This window comes from Nicotiana sylvestris, chromosome 12 (genome assembly GCF_000393655.2).
Source record: "Nicotiana sylvestris chromosome 12, ASM39365v2, whole genome shotgun sequence".
In the NCBI taxonomy this organism is placed as follows: domain Eukaryota; kingdom Viridiplantae; phylum Streptophyta; class Magnoliopsida; order Solanales; family Solanaceae; genus Nicotiana; species Nicotiana sylvestris.
This window is the reverse complement of record NC_091068.1, coordinates 42,372,614-42,389,441: the sequence shown is the minus strand read 5'-3', so window position 1 is coordinate 42,389,441 and position 16,828 is coordinate 42,372,614. Positions and strand designations below refer to the sequence as shown.

General features: G+C 36.2%; 1 long non-coding RNA gene across 1 annotated transcript; it reads right to left on the bottom strand.

Annotated features, from left to right (window-relative positions):
* Positions 1-11,724: 11,724 nt before the first annotated feature.
* LOC104227177 (uncharacterized) lies at positions 11,725-13,430 on the bottom strand. Its single transcript, XR_711055.2, has 2 exons — positions 13,167-13,430; positions 11,725-12,048 (listed from the first exon to the last, which is right to left on the bottom strand). It is a non-coding gene; the product is annotated as an uncharacterized lncRNA (long non-coding RNA).
* Between the last annotated feature and the right edge of the window lie 3,398 nt (positions 13,431-16,828).

Sequence of the window (16,828 nt, the reverse complement as noted above, 5' to 3'; positions counted from 1 at the left end):
TGTAGGAGTCCTTTAGGCATTTCAAATTGTCATTCTTCTTCAGCCCCATCATTTTCAGAAATCCCTTAGCAGTGCGATTTTCAGGCGCCAATAGATTAGGACTATCCCAAGGTAACTCAGCAAACCCTCCTATCTCTTTTAGAAGGGGTGTCATTTCTATGTTCCCATAACGGAACACAACCCTTTCCTTGTCCCAAAACATAGTTACAGCCTCGATCAACATTTTGTTGAGCTGAAGATCCATCAGAGAAGGCAAGTTTCCTAGGACTCGTTTCACATGAAGGAAGATCCCTCCACCAATCTAGCAAGAGTGAAGGTGTGCTAACCATACTGAATCTGGGGACCTCGTGCCTCATTTTCTGCAAAACAAAGAGAGTTAAGCCCTTTCCCCCTCCAGGTTCGTCTATTTATATAGTAATGATTAGCATATTGGCACTTATTTCTCCAAATTAATGCACATAATCGTGGTTACGTCCGTTGGGATTATGGAAAATCCGATGGACCTTTGGACAAGGCTTGTCTTAAAGGGTTATTACGCGGACAACATATTAACCTGTCTAGGTTTGCTCATGATGCATGTACAATTTAATTAGAGTAAGGTTGCTATAGAGGTCTAGACTGGGACCCTCAAGCAGACAATTCGAGGGGAAAAGGCACAGAACCGTCGAACGCACCACTGATCGACTAGTTTTACTACAAATACGCCTTTCCAAATTTAAGGGGTGATATATAGGAAGAGCGCAAACACTCATCAAGTATTTCTATAGGATTAATTATGCACGAGTGGAGTATGATGTTGAGTATGATTCATGCAGTAAGAAATAGCATGTTGTCAAGTATTTGCACGTAAGAAAATAATAATATGCAGTATTTAAATAATTGAAGAGACAGTTACAGAAAAAGAAAGCAAGGAGACAAGTCAGTTTCAGGAAAAGAAATCATAAATGCTTGAAAATAGATAGTTAAATTCAAATAAGGGAAAGGGTGCGGGATAAGGCATGCTTGGACTAATTCACAAAAGATAAGTTCGTTATAGTAAGAGCCTAAAATATCCCTAGCAGAGTCGCCATGCTGTCGCGGCTTTGGTGCACAGGCTTGGCTCCGGATCTTTGAAAAAGTCTTCGATGTGGCGAAAGTGAATTTAGGCATCTTCAAAAGCTTAACCAAAGAGAGGTGCATTGCAGTATACTTTTTTCTTTTCTTCGGTGGGCGCCCCCTTCTTTTCCTTTTTGACGGGGAAGTCCGAGTTTTGACATTCATGGGGGAAATAACTCGTTTCCTTTTGGGAATTGGGTATTTGAAAAGTCGCCACCTAACGGATTATGGTGCGTTGGGGCACCTAGAGTAATTAACTCATGTAAATAGTTTACATTATTAGAGATTAGGGTAAGAGCTCAAAATAAACTTGAGGGGAAGGTGTTAGGCACCCCTCGAGATCCACAATGGTGGGTCCCGACCGAACTTAAACTATATGAACAGTCCTTTTACAAATAAATAATTTTAACACATACTTACAAATAAAGACATGTTTTGACACTTTAAGTACATGTATGATTCATGTAATGAAAGCAAGGGAAGAGGTTTGAACAATTTGCACATATGTAAAGAAAAGTAAATTCATTTAAACAACGAGAGTTGGGAAGAGGGGTCTTAGGTTGGTTAGCCTACAGGATTATACCCACACAATGCCCGATAATCACTCTTCAATGAGGGGCTACACTTGACATTAGCGCGTAGTCATCATATCCTTACTACCCAATTTCCTCCCCCTTGGTCATAGCCTAAAGCATTCTATCAACCTTGAAAAATGTCCTATAAGTGCACTACCCGTCCCTTCCTTGTGGCCCTGGAGGTATTTAGGACCTCTAATTTAGGTAGTTCGAGACTATCCTAAAGCACTTAAAGGATAAAAATGTAGGCGTCAATCAAAAGTTAGGACTGCAATAAAGAGAACAATTAAAGGCTCACATTTACCTCCACAAACCTAACAAGTAAGTGCACGTCTCAAACAACAGTTTCTAGTATTTAAGAGAAAACCTTAGAACATGATACCTAGGTAAGCAGAGATTATACACTATTGAATTAGGACCAAAGTGTCAAAGACCTATTCAGCTTGCCTACTGATTTTAGACCTGTCTGAATATGAGCAGTCACAGATAACAGAACATAGTTTTACAGTTGTAGGATTTTTAAGCGCCTTATAGGCTTGCCTAGGCGTATAATAGTGATGTCCTATGAGCATGGTATCTATTATTGATTAGGAAGGTAGTAAATTAGTAAACAATTTTAAACCGGTAATTTGGATCCTATAGGCATGCTTTCTAGTGATATTGATTAACACGAAAAGAGTAGGTTATTTAATTAAATTGATTCAGAACTTACCAGTATAAGCTTAGAGTTAAACTGATCTTAGGTCTAACAAAATTGGTTTTAGATCCAATACGCGTGATTTCTATTTGAACATAAGGTGAAGCAAGCAAGATTTATTGATCAAAGCGAAATCCCTGTAGGCATGATTTCTACTAAAACTGATTTTAATCCTATAGGCATGATTTCTAAGGAGAAGAATTTGAATATATGTTGTAATGAAAACTGAACTTCAATTACTTTACACCCTATAGGCATGATATCTAATTATAAAGCTGATTTAGATCTTATAGGCATGGCTTCTAATTGCGTGAAAGTAAAGCATGAAGATTTTATTTAAACCAAAGCATATAGGCATATTATCTAACAAAATAGACCCTGTAGGCATGTTATCTACCCGATTTTACCCATAATATGCAACTACCAACCTTTTTTCACTAATCACCCCAGTGTTTGTTTACAATAATTATTACAGACCAAGAACTGAATATAAATTACATAAATAAAATAGAAGCTAAGTTATAGGGAGCCTGAAGCAAGCCCAAAACAATCATGGTGTACCAAGCCCTTACTGCTATCAAATGCCCAAAGTTCCATAGCCCAATTCATGTCTAGGTGTGTCAGAGTTCCCTAAGGACCTCAAGGATACCGGGAAGTGCTCACACCCATACTTTCCTCAAACAAAAATCGATTATGTGTAGTGTGGAAGTACCAGCCCTGATATGCCAGAATTCATAGAGATCTCAAGGATCTCAAAGTAGTACACATATCAGAGGGGCAGGACTTAGTAATCTAAGAGTAATGTGAGAGTGCATAATGATTTGAAAAAGTTTGGTAAGCAGTAGCAAGAGGGCCTTAGGAATGAAAAGGATTTTCTAAAACCAGCACATAGTTAGGGTGGAAATCAGTTTGAGAAAACATGATGAACATTTGTTTTTTTGGGATCAGAGAGCAAGTCACAGAACACACAGTTTCAGAACAGACTTCACACAAGGAGAAAGGGGTGGGGGACACCTATAATGCACCTTAGTGATGGCCAAACAAATACACAAATTCCTCAAGAAGTTATGGAATTAAAATGTTAGTTACAAAGATATGTTGAGAACACACAGGTCTTAGGCACAAATAGGATCTCATTAGTGAAGTGGAGCAAGTTAGACTTAAATGAACAAACTAGACAAATACTTCATGAAGCATTCAAGGTTTTAGAAATACTAATCATATACAGAACAAGTAGAATTTAGACATGTTGGGTGAGACAGTAAACATACAATGCATCTTGGACATACCAGTGAACAAATTATCTAAGCAGGATTGGCCTGTTAAATAGTATACTAGCTATAGCTTTTAACAAAATAAACTTAAACATGCTGAGTGACACAGTAATCTAGACATGCTGATTGCTCATTGAATAGAATAGCAAATAGAACTGAAATCACAACTAATGAACGGCAGCAACAAAGAAAAACACATAGTTTTGGAATGGGAATTGAATCAGGACATACCAGTTAAGGAGAGAATACAGAGTATAGAGCATGGATGGTGCAAGTAGCCAGCCTTGGCTTACAGCCGGCTGGATTAGTGAGAATTACAAGTAACAAAAGAGAATAGAGAGCTTTTGAGAGTGTGAAAGTGTAGATGAACTAATGTTCGTGTCCAGAAGTGAGGAGTAAAGGAGAGTATATATAGCAATTAAGAGCAACAAAAATAAGGTAAAGGGAAGCAACCCTTCTGCAATTAAGGAAGCCACAGAATCAATTATACACCAATTAATATAATTTTCCCTTAATTAAGGGTAATTAACCAACGGTAAAGGCACAATATATTTAAGGAAAGAAAATCAAACGAGCATAGGGGTAAATAGACAGAAGTTTAATTAAGAAAATGATCAGTAAAGAATCAGTGAATATCACGGTTAATTGAATAAGGTAAGAAAGCAAATCAAGATTATAAATAAAGGGAATAGTCAGGAATTAGTACATACGTCTTAACAAAATAAACTGACAAATCAAGAATCCAAATCAATCACTGATTTAAGGAGAAAAGTATAGGTTTACCATGAATAGGCAAAAAATGAACATAGACATATAGAATCAGTAGAAAAGTCAAACCAAGAACATCAATAGAGGCACATTAGGAGGAAGAATCGCAGAAACCAAAGCATAGGGTAAAGTTAATACACAAGTAACCTGGACAAACTTAGAATCCAAACAATAATGTCAAAAAATTTGGGCTTTTAGCATAAATGAGTTAGGGTTAAAGCAAACCTCACGAAATTGGTTAGAACACATAAGAAACAGAAGGTTAAACACTCAAAATTAACAAACGTTTTGGGGAAAGAAAATTTCGGGAAACCCTAGTTATAGAAGTCAAAAAGTTGAAGTATTATAGTGTTTAAAATCGGTCAGTAGTAAAGGATTAAGAGAAACTTAAAGAAAAATCACAGAAACTTTAAAAACACTTCAAGTATGCAGAGATCCAAATGGTAGATAGCAAAGAACCCCAAATATAGTGCTAAAATCGGCTGACAGTAAAGAAACAAGAGGCCTTTAAAGAAAAGTCATTGACAAACTCAAAATCCTTCCAGATCTACAAAGATCGGGATGGATTCATGTCTAAAGATTAGGGTTTTGAGGAGAAAGGGGATGGATAAAGAGAATCTGGTTTTGGACTAGAGATTTGAACCATGGAACTTCAATAGAAATTACTCGCAAACCATGGACGAACCCTTGAAGAGATTTGAACGAGATCTGGACCAGATCTCTTCGAAGTTCTTCCACAAAAACCACACAATCGAACAACTAAGGGGATACGAGACAAGTAGAGACTTCGTACAGCTATAGGATTCCATAGATCGGACAGAGATTCAAAGGATTAGGGCCGATTTTGGGTGACGGTGATTAGGGTTAGGGGTTGGTTTTAGAGAGAATCAGAGAGAAGGGGATCCAAAAGCGGATGTTGCTGAGAAAATGGCTAGGTTTTGGGGTCGTTTGGGGCTAAAAAAGAAAGGGGTTAATTGTGGTCGTTGATCTTTGTGATCAACGGCCGAGATTGAAAGAGTTTGGGGGCCAGATCGGGTATTAGGTTTAGGCTCGGTATGTTTTGGGTTAAAATTGGGCTGAGTATTGGATCCAATTTAGAATCAGAATTGAATAAAAAAGGGGCCAGATTTTAAATAGCCAATTTTAACAACTAAATAATTTATATAAAAAATAATAAATGAGTACCAAAATATCTTTGTGCACTAAAATAATTTAAAATAGTTATTTAACATTTTAAAAATATAAAAGATCATTTTATGCATAAATAATATAATTATACATTAGTACGGGCTATTTTTGCAAAAATGTACAATTTAGCGTAAAAATGTAAATGTAATTACAAAAAATGCACTAAAAATATTTAAACACTATGTTGGCATAAATAATGAATTAAGGTGACTAAATCATTACAAAAGTAGTATGAAAGATAATTATTGGATATTTATATAATAAAATAGGAGAAATAAATTGATTTGGAGCCTTTAAAACCATAGAAAAATTATTAAAAAAATGCTTATGCATGCTTATAACTGCATATGTACTATTTTGAAAGTATATATATGTATTAAAAAATATGTGAGGGTTGGGTATCAATAATTATACATGCGTGCATGTTTGATGTAAGGGCTCGGGTAACTTATACGAGCATGGTTCATCTGACCGTTTGACCCTTACAACATTTTTCTATTGAGACCCCGCTGTCATGAAGTAATTTCCTTACAATAAAGTAAACATTCGAGGTAATGCCCCATAGTACTCGAGGCTTATTGTAGGGAACCTCGGATACTGTTGAATTGCTCTAAGTTAGCACGAACAATGGTTGCCTCGTTAAAAGCCTTGTCGGAAAAACCCATTTAGGACAAAATCCGGTCAAAGGAAAAAAGAGTGCAACGCGTGCTTTAAGACCCAAAGCTTCGTCTGATCCTTGTCGATAGCCTGCAAGTGTTAGTCGAAAAAATAGAGGATTGGAATGGGGTCGTACCTTCATTTGGATTTTGGATATTTAATGTGATCTTCCTCGGCATCAAGCCCCCTTGAATTTTGACCTCGATCATTTCTCTTCTCATTTCGTGTGAAGCTTCGCACAGACCTGCTGCCTCTACGGTCTCCGTTGTACGGTTGATATTGATCTCTATTCGACCTCGGCTCTCGATCGATGTCCCCTTTTATCCTATCCATGGGTCTGCTAGGATAAACGGACCCCAAAGGATTCCACAGTTGATCATCCTCGACCATGATCTTCGACTGATATCGATTATGTACGTCGGCCCAAGCGATAGCCGGGTACTCGATTAAACTTTGCTTTAACTGCTGTGAAGCTATGGAATTCCGAGTGTTGAGACCTTAAGTGAAATCTTGAACAACCCAGTCATCGGTGACCGGAGGACAATCCATTCTCTCCGCTTGGAACCGAGATACGAATTCCCTGAGCATCTCGTTATTTTTCTGCCTTACCTTGAAAAGGCCTGACTTCCTCATTGCAATTTTAATGGCTCCGGCGTGTGCCTTTACAAAAGAATTTGCAAGCATAGCAAACGAATCAATAGAATTAGGGGGTAAGTTATGATACCATATTAAGGCACCCTTCAATAAAGTCTCCCTAAACTTCTTCAGCAGTACGTATTCAATTTCGTCATCTTCCAAGTCGTTTCCTTTGATGGCGCACGTATACGAGGTGACGTGTTCATTCGGATCGGTCGTCCCGTTATACTTGGGAATCTAGGGCATATGAAACTTCTTGGGGATTGGCTTCGGAGCCGCACTAGAGGGGAAGGATCTTTGCACTAACATTTTAGAATCTAGTCCTCCCAATATCGGTAGTGGCACTGGTATTTGGTCAACCGGGGAGTTGTATGTTTCTACATTTTTATCATTTGCCTCAATTTTCTTTTCTCCTGATTCAATCTGTTTAGTGAGCTCCTCGAGCATTTTCATAATAGCAGGGTCAGTCCCCGAATCATTAGCGTTCAATCTCTCCGGTATTGATTCGGCCCTGCAAATAGTTTCTGGTTCGATCCCACTTGGTGCTCGATGTTGATTCTATAGTTGCGCTATAGCGGCTTGTTGAGCCCGTAGCATTTAAAATATTGATTGGAGGCTAACTCTACTGTCTTCTCCGCCCTGCGTACCTCGACCACCTGATCAAACTTCCCTGCGTACGCTACCTTCAGGATCAATGCCCAGATTTGCATTTAGGGCGACATGTGAACTAACATCGATGGGGTCTGCGATTGGTACTCCCTCGTGGCCTGCCTGGGGCACTTCAATCCTTGGGGCAGCTACATCATAATTTTCTCCATGAAGACCAAGGTTGGTGTCTGTGTGAGTGGGCACTGCTTGAGAGTTTGACATGTTGGTTCCTGAAATCAAAGACACTTACGAGAACAAGCGTAAAAACAGTGTGTGTTATGAGGATTAGCACTAGGCAATCATTATTATCCTCAGTCCTGCGGTAGGCGCCAAACTGTTTACTCTAAAAATAAGATAACAATTAAACTTATAATGTGGTTTTAAGGATACGTGATTTCACTTAATACCAATTAATAAACGTAAAGATTAATAGTATAGATTAACAATGAGATGAAGCAAACCAGTTTTGAAACGTGATTCAGCCCTCGAGCTTGAGTGCCCTCAAATTGATCGGTGCCCAAAATAGTTAAGAAACAAACTAACTGATGAACAAGAATATAAGCTAGAGAGAACGTATTGTATTGCTTTGATATGCGTGAATGTGAGATGCTTACAAGATGATTAGGGCCCTCTTTATATAGTAGAGGAATCCTATTTATGATATAATTCTAATTACGGGAGTAAATCCCCTGATGGGCTAAATAGCCGGTCCTGACTTGATACGTGCTGAGATTTCCGCCACGATCCTTACCCGATCGTAGATATCTTGGCTTTCTGTTATACGACCTGGCAGGCTTCCTTCGATCTCGTTCAATCTCTTTCCTGTTTTGATCTTGATCTTGATCGGTCATTGATCCACAAGATTACCAATCCATATATGTACCATGTTCTGATTTAACCGAGGCCGAGCCTTGATCTACCATCCCGATTTCGGTCAGTCATATAAAATTAGGCAAGCCCGATTTTGACCGGATACACTTTTGCCAAGGAATGTGTAGGTTAAAATGTTGGTAAAAAACCCACTTGGAGTCAATGCCCAAATTAGCCTGTCCTCCTTTGGTAGTGTTGTGAGAGATGAAAACAGAATTAATCATGTTAGAGATACTTGCAGACATTTCCATAGAGATGGAAGAGAGGTCTGAGGTCCTTGAATTGTAGACAGAGTCTACTTTGATGGCTATGTCATTTGGGGTAAGGGGTCCTGCAATCATATATCTAATGGTTGGCTGGTTAGGGATCCAAGTAGGGGTGACAATTTGAGCCCAAACCCATCTAACCCGCCAACTAACCCAAAGATTATGGTTGGGCTACAAACATTTTAGCTCATGGGTCAATTTGGGTTGAGCCCAAGTTAACCCATTATTTTTTATAGCTCATTCTGACCCATTTAACAGCCCAAATACAACCCATGAAATTCACCAAAACAAAGGATCTCAACCCAACTTATCTAGAAATTTACTTAGTTGCTCCAATTTATTTATTTTTTTGTATTTTTTATTTTCTGTTTTTTTGTTTTTCTACACCACTCACCCACCTTACCCCTCCCCCCTCGCAAAACTCCCAAAAAAAATTTACTTTTTTTTTTGGTATTTTTATTTTTCTGCGCCACCCACCGGCCACCCTCCCCCTAACACCTCCCCCCTCCGCGCAAAACCCCTAAAAAAAATTCACTTTTTTTTTGTATTTTCTGCACCATCCACCCTACCCCTACCCCCTACCTCGCGCGCAAAACCCCTCAATTTTTTTTTACTTTTTTTTATAATTTCAATTTCTGTTTTTTGTTTTATATTTTTTCGTTTTTCTGCACCATCCACTCACCCAACCCCCTCCTCCCCCACCCATAAAATATTTGTCAACTCACATATTTTAAGGTAAAATGTTTTTTTTATTCAAGATGAGCATGGTTCTAAAACATGGGTCAAGTTGGGCGGGTTGGGTTATGACCCATTGTTTAGCCCATCTTGACCCAACCCATCTTAACTCAAATACACTTTGGGCTGGGTTGGGCAATGACCCATTTATTGACCTAACTCATCTTGACCCACCCAAATTCAGCCCAACCCACCCATTTGCCACCCCTAAATACAAGCATCATTCATGAAGCTCACCATGTTACCCTTGTGGACCACCCATTTGCTAGCCTTCCTGCATGTATCTCATCCTTTGAGGATGCATTCATCAATGATGATATGACCATTTTCTTTTTAAATAATACTAGTCAATAAGTAAATAACTTTAAAGAAATAACATAAGTAGTATTAAATAATGTCTTTGAGTTATACTAAAAACACAATATATATATATAGAGAGAGAGATTCCAAATCTAGCCAAATAGAAGTACTCAGAGATTGTTAAGAATACTTTATAAAAATTATTGTTATATTTATGCCTTAATACATCACGATAAGGTTGGGAAAAAAAGTGGAAATATAAACTTTAAAAGTGACTAATGTTGAGTCAATAATTTATAATAATAAATTAATATATAAAAAAAATACATGGAGCTGTAATTTGATAGAATTTTGCAAAAAGAAAGAAAAATAATTAACAATAACTCATTTAAAATATATTTTATCTTCTACTTCTTTTTCCTTATTGTTTCAAGCATACACTAACATAATAAATAATTATTTTATGTATGTTGTTTTATAATTATTGACTAAATTCTACACATTTTGGAATAGATGATTTTTGCAAGTCGAAATAATTATTAAGTGTAGTTTCGAATATTATACAAAAGTATAATAAATAAATTTTTAGTTGATTTCAAACTTTTAAATATTTAAAAAAAAATTAACGTAAAAGATATTATAGTTATGGTACACACTTCAAATAAATAAATAATTATTTTAGGTAAAATAATAATTGATTAAAATTTTAAGTATTAGGATTTCATACATAAGAGTTATTCAATAACTAAAGTTTAGTTGATTTACATTTTTTAAATATTATATAAATAATTAAGTTATAACTTGAGTGAGCTCTATATTGATGTTATTTATTATTTTTTCATATAGTTGACCCGTATTATTTTAAACTTGGTTTTTTATATTTTTCATAGTACTCATGATTTTAAAATAGTTAGAATGGGGTTATTGTTATAGGTAGTAAAAACACGAACTTAATCACATAAGAATATTTTCAAATAAATAATTATATAAATTGATGTATATAATAGTTTAAATAATTTATTTGTAGAAAAGTATTCTAAATTGAATGGAGTTTTAAAATGCTTTATTAAAAATACATTGCTAATTTCTATGTACGTAGATCATAAGGAAAATAAATTTATAAAGGAATTATTTGAATCAAGGTAAACTTAATTGATTTTGATATCCTAAATATTAGGATTTCATGTGTAGTCATTCAAATAAGGAAAACTTTAATAACTAAAGTTTTCGTTAACTTCAAAGCACTAAATATTAAGGAAATACTTAAATAACTGTTTTGTCTAGTGTGAACTTTATTTGAAAAGGGTAAAAAAAACGAACAACAACAACAACCATAATAATAATAATAATAATAATAATAATAATAATAATAATAATAATAATAATAATAATAATTTTGGTTAAAGACACGCTTATATGCATAATACCAAAAAATATCATAATTCTTCCACCGGCAATCGATTTAGATTGGGAAATCAAATATTTTAAATCTAATAATATTTGTTACGGTCGATTTATAACTAAGAGCTCACTTGATTAGATTGCCTGCACACTCCTATTTGTTTTAAACTAAAACCAGAAATGGGGCTGGAAATTGCATTTGCCTTTCTTTTTTTTCCTGAGAAGAATCTTTAAAATATTAAATCAAGTACTTGGCTTACAGTTTTTGTTTCCAAAACCAAATGGAATAATGCACGTCATTTTCCAAAAAACAAGAACAAACAAGAATATTTCCCCCATAAACGCAGAACCAAAATCAAATCCAAACACCACAAGATTTGAAACCAATATATTTACATAGGTTTCCCTCGATCCATGTAATTTCTTCAGAAATAGAACTAATATTGTCCAAAAGATGGCGAAGCACTACTATGATATATAAACCAACAACGTTTTGACTTTCCTATGCGAGATAAATTATCCTTTGTTAATTCAATCCATTATTCCATTTCCAGATGTACTCAGAAAGCAAAATATACAGTAATTTGTCCATAAATAAATAACTAGAGGCGACATTTTGCTCTCTGCAATTCAAATAATGTGACTACGAGTTCAGAAACATGTTAAAATCTTTAGAAAACATCATAAACTTGAGGGAACACCCTTTCAATTGATCAGAAATATTTTTTCTTTTGGTGGATTTGGGAGGAGGGGAGTGCTTGACTGCAACTGGATTGCAAGACTACAAATTTGTACCACCAAATGAAAACATCAAATTTTATGTTCTCTATTACAGATTATCTTGCAGATATCAGACATCGCAAAGATACATAATCAAGAAACAATGTCCGGCCATGTAGATGCAACAATCTGAAGATGGTGCTTTAGTTCCCTTCATCCTACAAGAAAAGGAAGAAGAGCAGCAATGTAAGATCTGAAGTTAAGAGCAAAAACAATCAGATTTGATAATGTGTTCATCCAAAACAAAGCAATACTACATGAAAATGGACATTGGTCCAACTCAACCCAAATTACTAAATCATGAACTGAGGATTGCCTATAGGGAGACAACAGCCCATCCCTCACTCAATGTGGAACATTTTTATCAGTATATAACATTCTTCCTCTTTTTTGATTCTCAAAAGGTGATGTTTTGCTTTTAGCCGCAAAATCAATCAAACAATCGATCAACCACGCCTCAGTCCCCATTAAGTGCTTTCAGGCAAAAACACAAAGGATGGAACTTTGAAGATATCCTGAACAACAATGATGAACAAACTGTTCCAAGTGTGGTGCTTTGAAAACAAAAGAGCCACATAGACCAAGAAAGAAGCCATGTTAATAGGCATCTGTGATATCCTTTTCATCATTGTCCCTTCTCTGCCTATAGGTATAAATGATGATTTGGCAATTCAGTGACAACCAGAACTAGAATTTGTCACATTAACTGCAAAAGCAAAAGTACTATGTACGAGAAACACTTGGAAAACAAAAAAGACACTTTGAATAATTAAATATGTTAAATTGGTGGGCGAACATAAAAGAGAAGAAGACATGGTGAAGTGCCAAGGAGCTGCTTTGACTTTTTTTTTCCCCACATTGCATTTTGCTCCTTACTGAATCCTTGGCAAGTAAAAACACCTAAGTTTCACAGATAGCTGCAACTACCCTAGTTCCTTTCATTTAGTTTTGGTGAAACAAGAAAAAGAAAAGGGAAGGCAGGGAAGATGCAGGATCTACAGAGAAAAAGGATGTTAGGGATGTCGAAAGGGAGAAAAAGAAAAAGAAGAGAGCTTAAATAAAGAAAAGTGGGAAAAGGAAGAAGAGGAAAGGCAAAGCAGAAGATGAGACCCTTGGTGATCCCAATGCAGGAATTCTTGGTTAACAGTTCTAAAAATATTTAAGCAACAGTTGAGAATCAATACTTATTTCTTAAGAGGTACAGCTTCCTATATGCAACAAAATATTTGATCTAGGAGATAAAGAAAAAAAGGATAACCAAAATATGGTTCTGAACTTTATTCACGTATGTTGTCCAAGCTCAAGTTCCTAGAGCTTTCTTAGTGCATCTTTCATGACAAAACTTCTACCACCATAAAGGGCACTTATTCTTATCTCGAGAATCAATACTTATTTCTTAATGTCTTAAAGCAGGGAGAAAGAGAAGCTCTTATGAAGAGCAAGGTTAGCAACTTTTTGGTACATTTCACTGGAGAAATAATGGAATATGGAAAGAATGATTATCAGCCCTCAATTCCAGAGGAGAGAGCAACCTTTTCCTGTCCATTCGGTGTAGCACTGTTCAACTCTGTAGTGCCTCAAGCTTTCACCTATTAAATGGAGGAAATATAGTCCCCAGCAATAACAGTTCTTAACTAATTTGCTTTCCCCGTGTAAAAAATTAGGCCAAATACATTGACAACCCCCTGAACTTGACACGATACTTCAGTTTGGCACCTTATCTTTGCAGGATACCTATTGTTCTGTTGTCTTGAGTCTTGACCCACTGACCTATCACCTATCAGATCAAAACAATGATAAGACCACATTTGATGGGTCAAAACATATCACTTGTGCACTTGGCATGATACTTTTTATTTGACTTGGCATGCCGCATCATTTCACACATTGCAGATTTCTTTGGCTCCATTTTTTGACTTGGCGCGCCATGTCACTTGTCACGTGACACAAGTTGAGCCTTTAAGAAAAGATGACATCTAATTGACCTTGGACTAATAACATGGATTTATCATTTGTAGCACAACTAAAAGGACAAGCCCAAATTGAACTTTTTAATTAAATCCATATATATTGGACTTGAATAATTAATTCATTTATATTAGCCCAAAATATTTATTTGAACATGATTTGAAATTAAGACATTATCCAAATTTCTTATGGATTGAAGTCCATTTAAGTTTTAAATGTCTATAAATCCTCCTACTTCAAGACTTGTCGAAGTGTAGAGACTTTGCTGAATATCAAAGACTGGACTTGAAGTATTGTGAAGACTATCTATCTATATATATATATGTGTGTGTATAATATATATTTTTTATAAGACTACTTATATATTAGTATCAACATTATGCAAAATATGTGTGTGTGTATGTTTTTCTTACATGTCAATTAGTCCAAGAGCGAGCTTCTTCCAGTCAACTCAGTCCATGATTTGTAGAGTTTGGCATCAATCTTGGGTTGCCAAACTGCAAACCTTCCTACAGTTTGTTTGGATCTACCTTTAAGAGAAAACTTAAATCAGAAGACATATGGGAGCGTCGGAAAGATGTGAGAAGCAAATTAAGAAACAATACCTTTCTCTCTCTCTCTCTTTTTTTTTTTTTTTTTTTTGGGGGGGGGGGGGGGGGAGGGTTGATTCTTATTCATAGTGTTTTGAATTCTATGCTTATATTATGTCTTCGTTTCCAATGCTTTTGAAGATAGAGAAAAGAATAGACAAGAATTCTTGTGGCAATGGAACAAAAAAGGAAAAACTTTTAATTTGGTCAAATAGGGCAATGTTACTTTAAAAAGGAGGGCTGGGTATCAAAAATCTAAGAATGCAAAACAAGAGCCTCTTAATGAAATGGCTTTAAAGATTCATTGTTGAAGTCAATGTTTTAAGGAAAAACACAATCACAGTGAAGTATGACCTCATGAACAACTGGTCCACAGATAAAAACAATCCTTCACATGGGGCTGGAATCTGGAGAAATATTAGGGCATGTTGGCCACTTTTTTCTACACTCATTGGTATGAAATTAGGAAATGGAAGAAGGTGTCTTTCTGGTAGGAGAATATGTGGCATTCACCTCTTAGAGATCAACTCTCATTCCTCTATAACCTTGCTCAAGATATCGATCTTACTGCTGCACAAAGTAGGGCCTTAACAGTAAGAACATCACTTTCAGAAGGAACCTACATAACTGGGAGTTACACAATATTTCAGAATTTCACAGCATCCTTGCCTCTTTCCAAGGCCTCAACAACAGAGAAGATCAGCTGAGATGAAAAAGAAAGGGCAATGGCACATTTACAGGAAACCCATGATACTTTTTGTTGCTTAAAGAAAATAACCAGACTACCCAGGGACCATGTAAACAAGTATGGAACTTTCACACACCAGTCAAAGTGATCTGTTTTGAGTAGTTAGTGACCAAAGAAGCTGGTTTGACTCAAGAGTCAAGACAACCAACAAATAAGAGGGATACAGCTTGTCAATAGTAGAAGTTATTTGTGCATTGAGGAGTCAGAAACTCATAACCATCTCTTCCTGCATTGTCCTTTCACCACAAAGATTTGGCATATGTTTAATATTTTGGGACTCAACTGGGCTATGCCAAAAGCAGCAGCAGATTTACTTTGTGCTGGCAGTGAAAAGGTCTAGCTAAGAATTTAAAGAAGGGTCGAAACAGCATATATGCTGGCATCTGATGATGTGTTTGGAGAGAAAGGACAAAAAGAGTTTCAGAATGACAAGAGAACTCCCAGCTGAAAATCAAATCTGATTGTGTTCCTTTGATTTCTTGTTAGCATAAATTAGAGAGGGTAAATGAAGCAGAAGCCATGCTACAGTTCATAGAGTAGATAGTTGTCAAGGTGCTTTGTTTTTTCTTATCTATCTTTTTTTTTTTTTTTTTTAATTAATTTTCACATAGGCTGTTTATGTTGCGGAAGCCAAATGTATATAGTGTGAATAAGTCACAACTACTATACCAAAATTATGACAGCCACCAAATAATAAATAAGACAATAAAGCAACAATAAAGGGAACACCAGAATTTACGAGGTTCGGCTAATTTTGCCTACTCCTCGGACACAACCAATATTTTATTTCACTCCAAAATACAAGTGAAATAATACTAAAGAGAGAAGATACAAATGCCTTAAACAGATGAGAAGGCAAATGAGAGGTGTGTTTCAATCCTAAACATTAGGCCTTCTTTTATAGGGGAAAAATCCCCCCAAACTTAACTCCCAACCAATGTGGGACTTTGGCATTTTGCCAAACTTCAACAAATCTCCACCTTGGCAAAATTCCACATTTTCAATTCTCTCTCAATAACAAATTTTGGTTGTGTCTTCATCTTCAATCTTCAGTGTTCAACAATGTTGATCAAATCCAAACAATGTTGAAACTTGACCGCAGTCACCACCTTTGTCAGCATATCAGCAGGATTCTCTGTAGTATGAATTTTCTTCACCGTGACTCCACCTTCTTCTATGATTTCTCGTACGAAATGATACCGAACATCAATGTGCTTCGTCCTTGCATGATAAACTTGGTTCTTCGCTAATTGAATAGCACTTTGACTATCACAAAAAATTGTGATACCTTTTTGTTCAACACCAAGCTCCTTTAGCAATCCTTGAAGCCAAATTGCCTCTTTCACAGCATCTGTAATAGCCATGTACTCTGCCTCTGTTGTAGACAAAGCAACTGTTGACTGCAAAGTAGACTTCCAACTAACTGGTGCCTTTGCAAAAGTAAACACATAACCAGTAGTTGATCTTCGTTTGTCCATATCACCCGCAAAATCTGAGTCACAATATCCAACTACAAACTGATTGTCTTCCTGCTCAAAAACTAACCCGACATCTACAGTATTATGAATATACCGTAGAATCCACTTCACAGCTTGCCAATGCTCCTTCCCTGGATTGTGCATATATCTGCTA